The sequence below is a fragment of the Mus pahari genome, chromosome 11 (assembly GCF_900095145.1).
Source record: "Mus pahari chromosome 11, PAHARI_EIJ_v1.1, whole genome shotgun sequence".
NCBI lineage: Eukaryota > Metazoa > Chordata > Mammalia > Rodentia > Muridae > Mus > Mus pahari.
Window position 1 is genome coordinate 69,154,178 of NC_034600.1, and position 8,142 is coordinate 69,162,319.

General features: G+C 36.9%; 1 pseudogene; it reads right to left on the minus strand.

Moving 5' to 3' along the window:
* Positions 1–1,427: 1,427 nt before the first annotated feature.
* On the minus strand, positions 1,428–7,548 carry LOC110329189 (annotated as a pseudogene).
* Between the last annotated feature and the right edge of the window lie 594 nt (positions 7,549–8,142).

The window sequence follows — 8,142 nt, forward strand, 5'->3', positions numbered from 1 at the left end:
CAAAATACGTTTAGTCTCCCTCCAAATGTCTCCACAGTCTACAACAGTCTCAACAATGTTAAATGTTCAAAGTTCAAAGCCTCTTTCTTCTAAGATTCACACAATCTCTTAACTGTAATCTTATATAAATCAAAATCAAAAAGCATATAACATACCTCCAACACATTATGGCAGAGGACATACATTACTGGTTCAAAATGTTATAGGGAGAGAATACTAGACAAAATAAAATAAAATAAAAATCTAGGCAAACTATAAACTATATCTCCATGTATGATGTCCAATTCCTTTCAGCACAGATGACTGCAACAAACTTCTTTCACTTGGCCTGGTAACTCTCCTAGTCAGCCACTTTCCTCCCCAAGTATCCTACAGCTCTGGCATCTTTCTTGTCTTGGGGTATCCAAGGCGACATCAGCTTTACTACTTCTTGTTCCAATGACTGGGATCCACACATGATCTACTGAGATCCTGGTAAGGCTTGGGTAACTACTTTAGCTCTGTGCTCTCTAGTTGACTCCACTAAACTGCTGCTCTTCTTCTTGGTGATCACTCCATTTTACTAGTATCTCCAATATACTAGGATCTTCTGCTGGGTTCTTCTTGCTGTTAATAGACTTCACTAATAGGCTCTTCTAGGGTTTCTTCATAGTGCCAAATCTCAACTTCTTTGCGTAACACTTTCAGTCCTTGGACATCAATTGCAACTAAGGCTGCACTTCACCAATGGCCTACCTTGGCCTCTCTCTCACATAACCCCTTCATGCCTTCAAAACCAGTACCACCTGAGTGACTCTTACACATTACCAAATCAAGCTGCAGGACTATGTATAATCTTGATTATCTCTGGAACTCAGCTTCTTTGTGGTCTAAGAAAACAATTTCCAGATTTCACCTCAGTGTTGTTGGTCTCAATCACTGCTACAATCTGAGGCCCAGCTAACCAGCCTCAATTGTCCCAGTAACACTTGCTATTTTGTATTGTTTTCTTTTAACTTTAAACATAATTCTAGCATACAAAGTTTGCCACATCCTTGGACATTTCTCTGCTTTGTATATAGTCATTACCCTCCTCCACAGAAAGACTGCTTCTGAACCTCTCATGTGGTGACACAGCACTGTAGTCCTGATGCTAATAGTACAGTAAAGATGCTTCAGTGATTTAAGTTGAAAGCAAGACCTTGATATATGGCCCTTGCACCTAGAATCAGGAATGTACAAATGTCTTTATTTAAAAATACAAAATAAATTATCTGTACGCACAGACAATCACAGCAGTAAGCCACTCTATATTGTCAGTGGAAATGAGTAACAGATAGTTACAGTAATCAGCCCACCTTCTGTTCAGTCATTTTCTTTAGGTGACTTCTCTGAAGTTATCAGGGAGGAATCTACCTCTAAGGAAGGGAAAAGCACTATTCTAGGATTTAAAACATGCTACCTACCATACCCCCTCCATTTCTATCCATTGCACCTGTTCCTGGGTCCTTCTCTTCTTTAGGGATTTCTGTTGCAACATCTTTGACTGTTGTAACATCTTTGACTGTTGTTAGCAAGGAGGCCACACCAGCAGCAGCCTTTTTTTTTTTTTTTTGAATTTTGAACATTCTTTTACTAATTTCTATACATATTTTCTGATCTTCAATAGCAGGCTTTAATGAATCCAAGGCTGGGAGGCACTGAAGCAAAGCTCGGGCCCTGCCTAGAATAATACCTTCTTCAACAAGTTCTCTTGAAGCATTGAAAGCACCTGTAACTCTTTCTTCTCATTCACTTTAGCCTTCAGCACTGCTATTCCATCTGAAAGTTTAATAAATCTTTTATTCATCTTTTCTTTGTCATATTCACTAGCTGTGATGTCTAGCTGCTCTGTGATTTCTTGAATATGTTCTTTTTTTCAATTTGAGCTTCGTCATCTTTTCCTTTCAAACAAAGTGTCTTTAGTGACAATGACCTCTCCAACGTTTCCTAAGTCATGAGCTTGAAGATCTGCAAGATTTAGATTCAACCCCTCTCGAACACCACACCATCAGTGTCAATAGCCATATTTTTAAGCTGGTTCTTCCGATTGGTCCCACACCCTGAGGATTTAACTGCAAAAAACTGAAGACTAACCTTTAGCTTGTTCAAAAGCTGTATGCTTAGAGTTTCTCTATCTATATCTTCGTGATTCTATCCAAGGGCTTTCAATGAGCATTGGCAATTTTAAGAGCTGGTGCAATGGACTGAACACTAGGAATTTTCTGTTCACTCCTCAAAACATAGGCAGCTTGGAATTCACATTATTGACCTATTGATGTGTCAATAAAATGTGAGGAAATATATCCTCTATCATGCTTCATGCCTTCAATAATTTCTAGCTAATCATTTAGTTTGTTACATATTTCACTGTAATGACACCCATTCTTCTGACCATTTTCATTGAATCAAAAATGTTGTTTCTAATGTCTTTGTCTCCGTTTGCAGAAATTGTGCCAACCTGAGAGCAGTTTCTTCAGGGATTGTCACAGGTTTAGATTGTTTCCTAAGTTCAGCCATTACAGCATCAACAGTCAATATCACGCTTCTCTGGGTTTCCAGTGGATTAGTCCCTTTGCTGAACTAGTCAAAGCCCTCCTTGACAATAGAGCATGCCAGAACAGTAGCAGTGGTAGGACCATACCAACTCTTTTTGTTTGCGTTATTGACAACATCCTGAAAGCTCTGATTTTTTTTTTTTTTTTTTTTTGTATTTACTCTTCAAATCAATTGACTTTGCAACAATGAACACATATTTTGGTACTTTGGTACTTCCTCAACTCTGTTCCAAAAATCATCGTTTTTCCCTTTGGTCCCATTGTAAGACATACAACATTGGCTAAAAGGTCAACTACTCCTTGAAGTCTTAAGGCTCAAGCATCTCTACACCAAGTTTTCCATCTCTGGCATAGGCCCAAGTAAAATGAGGAGCCGGTACTAGGGAAACTGTTCTCACTGGGGTACAACTGTGGGTAGTTGAAAAATTTCTACAAGGCAGTGACAGGAGTGGAGGAGGCAAGGTAGACCATTGGCTAGGAGGGAGCATCTTTTATTCTTGACTCTAAAGTTAGAGCCACATAGCAGAGGCTGCTGATTTCAGCTACCTGCTGGGGAAAGGACTAGCTTCCCTCTTTGTTCTATTATGTCCTTCATTTTCTAAGCTTTACTGCTCTGGAACTTGCTCTCTGTAAACTGGCCTTGAACTCAAGAGATCTGCATGCCTAGGTCTCCTGAATGCTAGGATGAAATCATGTACTACCAAGCCTGGATCTAAGCTTTTCTTTTCCTTTTCACAAGATCTTTAAAAACATGTGCATATTAAGACTCAAGGTTTTCTTTCAGTTATGAAACCTCATTTCTCAGATAGTAACATAGTGTACTGGATTGTCTTACACATCACTTTCTCTGCAATAAACATTTTTAATGTTTTTAAGTACTTTTGCCTCCTATGTTGTGTTACTTTGATTTATTAAACATATTCTGAAAGAATATACTGATCTCTGTAGTTAATTCTCGTGAATTAGATTTTAGAAATGAGAAAATTAAAATAAAAATATGAATTCCTAAAATGTACTAATGCATTTGAACATGGTTCAAACACACATAATTGTGATTTTTTTTTTTTTTTTAGGAAAATTCATTATTCTCCTTTCTACTCACTGGACCTCAGAGGAAACTCTGCTTCTTTGCTCGGATTGCAGTTTTTTCTTAATACTTGGTGAATTTTAAGCAAATTGATGCCTATAGTTAATTATATCCACTGTCAAATTATAAGAGCGTGCTTTTCTATTTCTCAATGTGTGCCCTCAATTGTGATCTTTCCCATTTTTGTGTCTGTGAAGGTTATTCTGTACCCATAATGAGGATGAACATTCTGAAATGAACTCACTAAATCTCTTTTAAATACAAGTACATTCTTATTGATATATTGAGGTGCCTCTAGTGTCTAATTAATGTATCATAGATTCTTATTACTGTGACTTTCAATATTTTGACTCCCTGTATGCTTTTAATGAGTATCTTGTAGTCCTTACAGTAGAAGGATGAATTATTGAAGAAAAATATACACTCTGAGTCTAACAACTACACAATGAGTACTGAAGTTTTCATTTCTTCATTAGAATTATATTTTTAGAAAATGGAATTGATTTGACATGCTAATGAATGTATGCTAGAAAATGCTTTGAAGACCTTGATCCTGGATGTTTGCATTAAAGGGCTGAATTGCAGCTTGTGTGCATTCACCAAAGTCACAGGATATGGAATCAACATCAAATCAATAATGTTCATGTGTTCCACTGACAAACATTCTTAGACAGAAATCAGTAGGAAAAAAAAAAATCTCACAATTCACCCCCAAAATAAAATATCTCAGAATATCCTGAGGAAGGAAATGCAAAGTCCTGTACAATGAAGACATTAAAAGCCTCAACAAATAAGCTGAAGAAAATACCAAATAAATGGAAAGACCTCCAATTCTCATGGATTGTTAGTGTTAATATTAGGAAAATGCTCATGCTGACAAAAGCTACCTACAGATTCAAGGCAATAACCATTCAGGAGATTAGGGGACCTGCAGAAGACAGGGGAAAACACTGTAGGGACCAGGGTATGTGGAGGAATTAGTGAGTGTGACTCTCTCTTCTCCCCTGGAACAGTTATGGTTCAGTAAATAAATCCTGCTCAGCCCCTATCATATCCCACCTGATGGTTATGAGTACCAATGGATTGATTTACTTCTAGGGTCTGCTCTAGTGAGAAGGGTCAACTTTATCTAAGGTGAAAAGTGAGAAATAGGTAGGGTTTCTAGGGTGAATATATATTTTTGGCTAAGGTGGGAATGCTTCATTTACATGAAGAGGAATTCCAATAACTAAGCATGTTCTTATTCAGAGAAAGTGGAACCTGTAATCTGGACATAGGTTACTTGACTTTCCTAAGAGGATTTTGGGGGTTGCAGACTGGAAGGGGTGATTAGTCATAACACAGTTCCTAATTATCATATGGCAGGAAGGGCTTCACTAGACTTACATGTTGAATCATGCAGTGCTTGCAGGAAGCTTTGTGCAGGGTCATCCTTTAGATAAGGCCAGGCACCTATTCTTAGAAATATTCTCCAGATAAGACCAGGCAGAAAATAGGAAGTTAAACTGAGAAAGGGAATCCTTCATTTTCCACATAACTACAGTTGCTGTCTTGACACTGTGGACTGTAACTATTCATAGTAGCAGGGTCTTCCAAGAAGTGAGATTATATCTATCTTTATCTTTATCTCTGTCTGTCTCTATCTACATATCTTTATCCCTATCTCTATCTCTCTTGAGATACATCGATAGGTAGGTAGGTAGGTAGGTAGGTAGGTAGGTAGATAGATAGATAGATAGATAGATAGATAGATAGATAGATAGATAGATATAAGAGGTTGGAGGCAGGGAAGGAGTTAAGAGGATGGTGAGGCAGGGAGCCTGGAGAATGGAAAAGGAGAAGGGAAGTGGTATGTTTTTAATTTAATTAAAACCATTAAACATGGCAAATAATTAAAAATTAACTTTAGGAAGCTAAGAAGCCTCTATACAGCAATCAGTTCCATCAGCATCCGTCTTTGCCTACTGTACCTTGCTTTTGCTTACCCGGTAGAAAATGATGGCAAAATTTCATTGCTGAAGGCATGAACCACATAGAATTCATAGAACTTGGAAAACTCAAAAGGGGTCACTTTTGAACTAAATAAAATAAAATAAAATAAAATAAAATAAAATAAATAAAGAGAAAAAAGAAAACAAAAAAAACCAAGTTAAAATGGGGTATAATAATAAAACAGTTATAAATGCAAGAAATAAAATGACAGAGGAATTGTTTTTTTAAGTGTCCAAAATCCTTAGCCATGATGGAAAGATCAACTAAAACTACTTTGATATTGTGTCATATTCCAGTAAGAATTGTTAAATATTTTAAAAGACATCAAAGCTGATATAAATTGGGAGAAAGGAAAACTCTTCTTTAGTGGGAGTGAGTGTAAAGTACACAATGACAAGAACTATGGACAAACTCTAAATGGATTGTTAATCTACTATGTGTTCCTGCTCTACTGTCCCAGAGTATATTCTGGAAGGAGTCTTTAGACTATGGTGGGGATAGCTGCTCATCCATTTACAATTCTGTTCTACTCACAATATCTAGGAGATAAGAATTGCCTAAGAATCCATCAGCTGATGGATAATGAAGAGACAATAAAAATGGTGTAATATGTTCAATGAAAATTTTTTCAATTGTTAAGAAACATAAAATTTGGTGGTAAAGGATAGAACTGTAATATACCATAAATGTTCATTTTAGGGTACAGGTACTTTCTTGGATTCATTAATGTGTGCTTAAATAGGGTTGAGGGACTAGAACCCAAGTGCTATTAATAGGGTAAAGGGAACAGTGGAGCAGGAAATGTTTAGTAGAGAAAGAATGATGTGGGGAAAGTAGAGAAATGAGTGTGGGAAGTGATAAATAACACTCAAGACCATTGAAAAGGACATGTGAAAATCTGCTACTGTAGAAACTTCCTAAAAGACATTCATATGAACATATAATTTGAGTTTAAATAGTTAAAATACAAAGGGGACGACCATTCCCAAACACCATATGATATCTAATTAGAAGCTCACTGTCAAGTATAGATTCATTGGGGTACAGAGACCCCTATGTTCACTATCACAGAATATTGTCATTGCTCTCAGTTTCTCAGCAGAAATTGATAGTAGGGTTTTTATTGCTGAATATGTCAACCCCATTCTCGAATCATAAGACATGCAAGAATCAAGCCAGTGGTGACCTGAAATTTGCTCTACATGTTGGGACTAATGCCTGGTGCCATTGGAACAGATGAAAAGGTAGGTCCGGGTCCTGGAAGAGAATCCACTACTATTATTCTGCTAATTGGCACAGTATTACCCTGACCCTTACATTCTTCCACATAGAGTATTTTATCTCTTCCAGGTCATCAAAACACTTCCTTTAAGTTAAAATATGCTGATTAACTCAGAAACTTTCACTAGCCAGTGTGCAGAGAATAAGACACTGTGGAATATTCTGTCCTCAGTGAGATATGTGTGATCCCAGGATTCAGAGGTCATTGTGCAAGAATGTATAGAAAGATTTTGAAAGAGCCAGAGACAATGGATAATTGTTGTGAAATGATGTTTTTAAAACTGAGAAGGGCAAAAGCACACAACAACTCACAGGGGTTGTGACCTCATCCATAAAACCCAAGACTAACTCATGCAGAACAAAACCTGACTCTGAATACAAGAAGAGCTCATGAAGTCCCACCCCTAGCCGAGAAGCTATGAGAAAATTCAATGGAAAACTTTTTACTCTGTCCTTCTTTTCCTACTGATGGGCTCATTCTAAGCCCAACATTACAAAATGCATTCTGTGTTCAGACTCCATCTTATGTTAAGCTTGCCTTAGTTTGAACTTGGTTACTGGAAAAGCTACTACTTGTTTCTGGAACCAAGAAGCACCCCTAGCAACAGCCATAATTTTCCTAAAAACAGCCATTGGACCCTTGGTAATGGGAAGCACCCAATGTTCCAGATGCTTATTCAAGTTATGATAATTGTGTATAACAGGCTGAAATCATTGTGAGCCAACAAAAATGCTCCAAGTTGTAATTTCTTAAATGTTAAACAATCAGGTACTGCCAAGATGAAAAAGCTCTTACCCTGCTAAAACTGAGATAAAAACCCAAAGCTCTACAGGCTTGGGACCTTCCATACCCATCCACTCATTTGGAGAGGTTGAGGAGGTCTAAGCTCGAGCTTGAATAAAGATCTGTTGGTTTTGCCTAGGAGTTGGACTTCTGGTGATCTCTGGTAGTCTGTGGGGACCTCCCAACTGGGCTGTAATATAACATTTACATTCTCCAAATTATGCCTTAACATATAAATTCAATGATATATTTAAAGCTGATGAGATGCATATGATTTTATCATAATACTAAGTGAAATAGAAAATTAAAATGATTTTTTTAATTTTTAAATTTATTTTTAATTCTATAAATTTTAATTTTATTAATATATTTTTAATTTTAATATTTTTAAACTTTAAACATGATCTGAGCTCATGAAACAT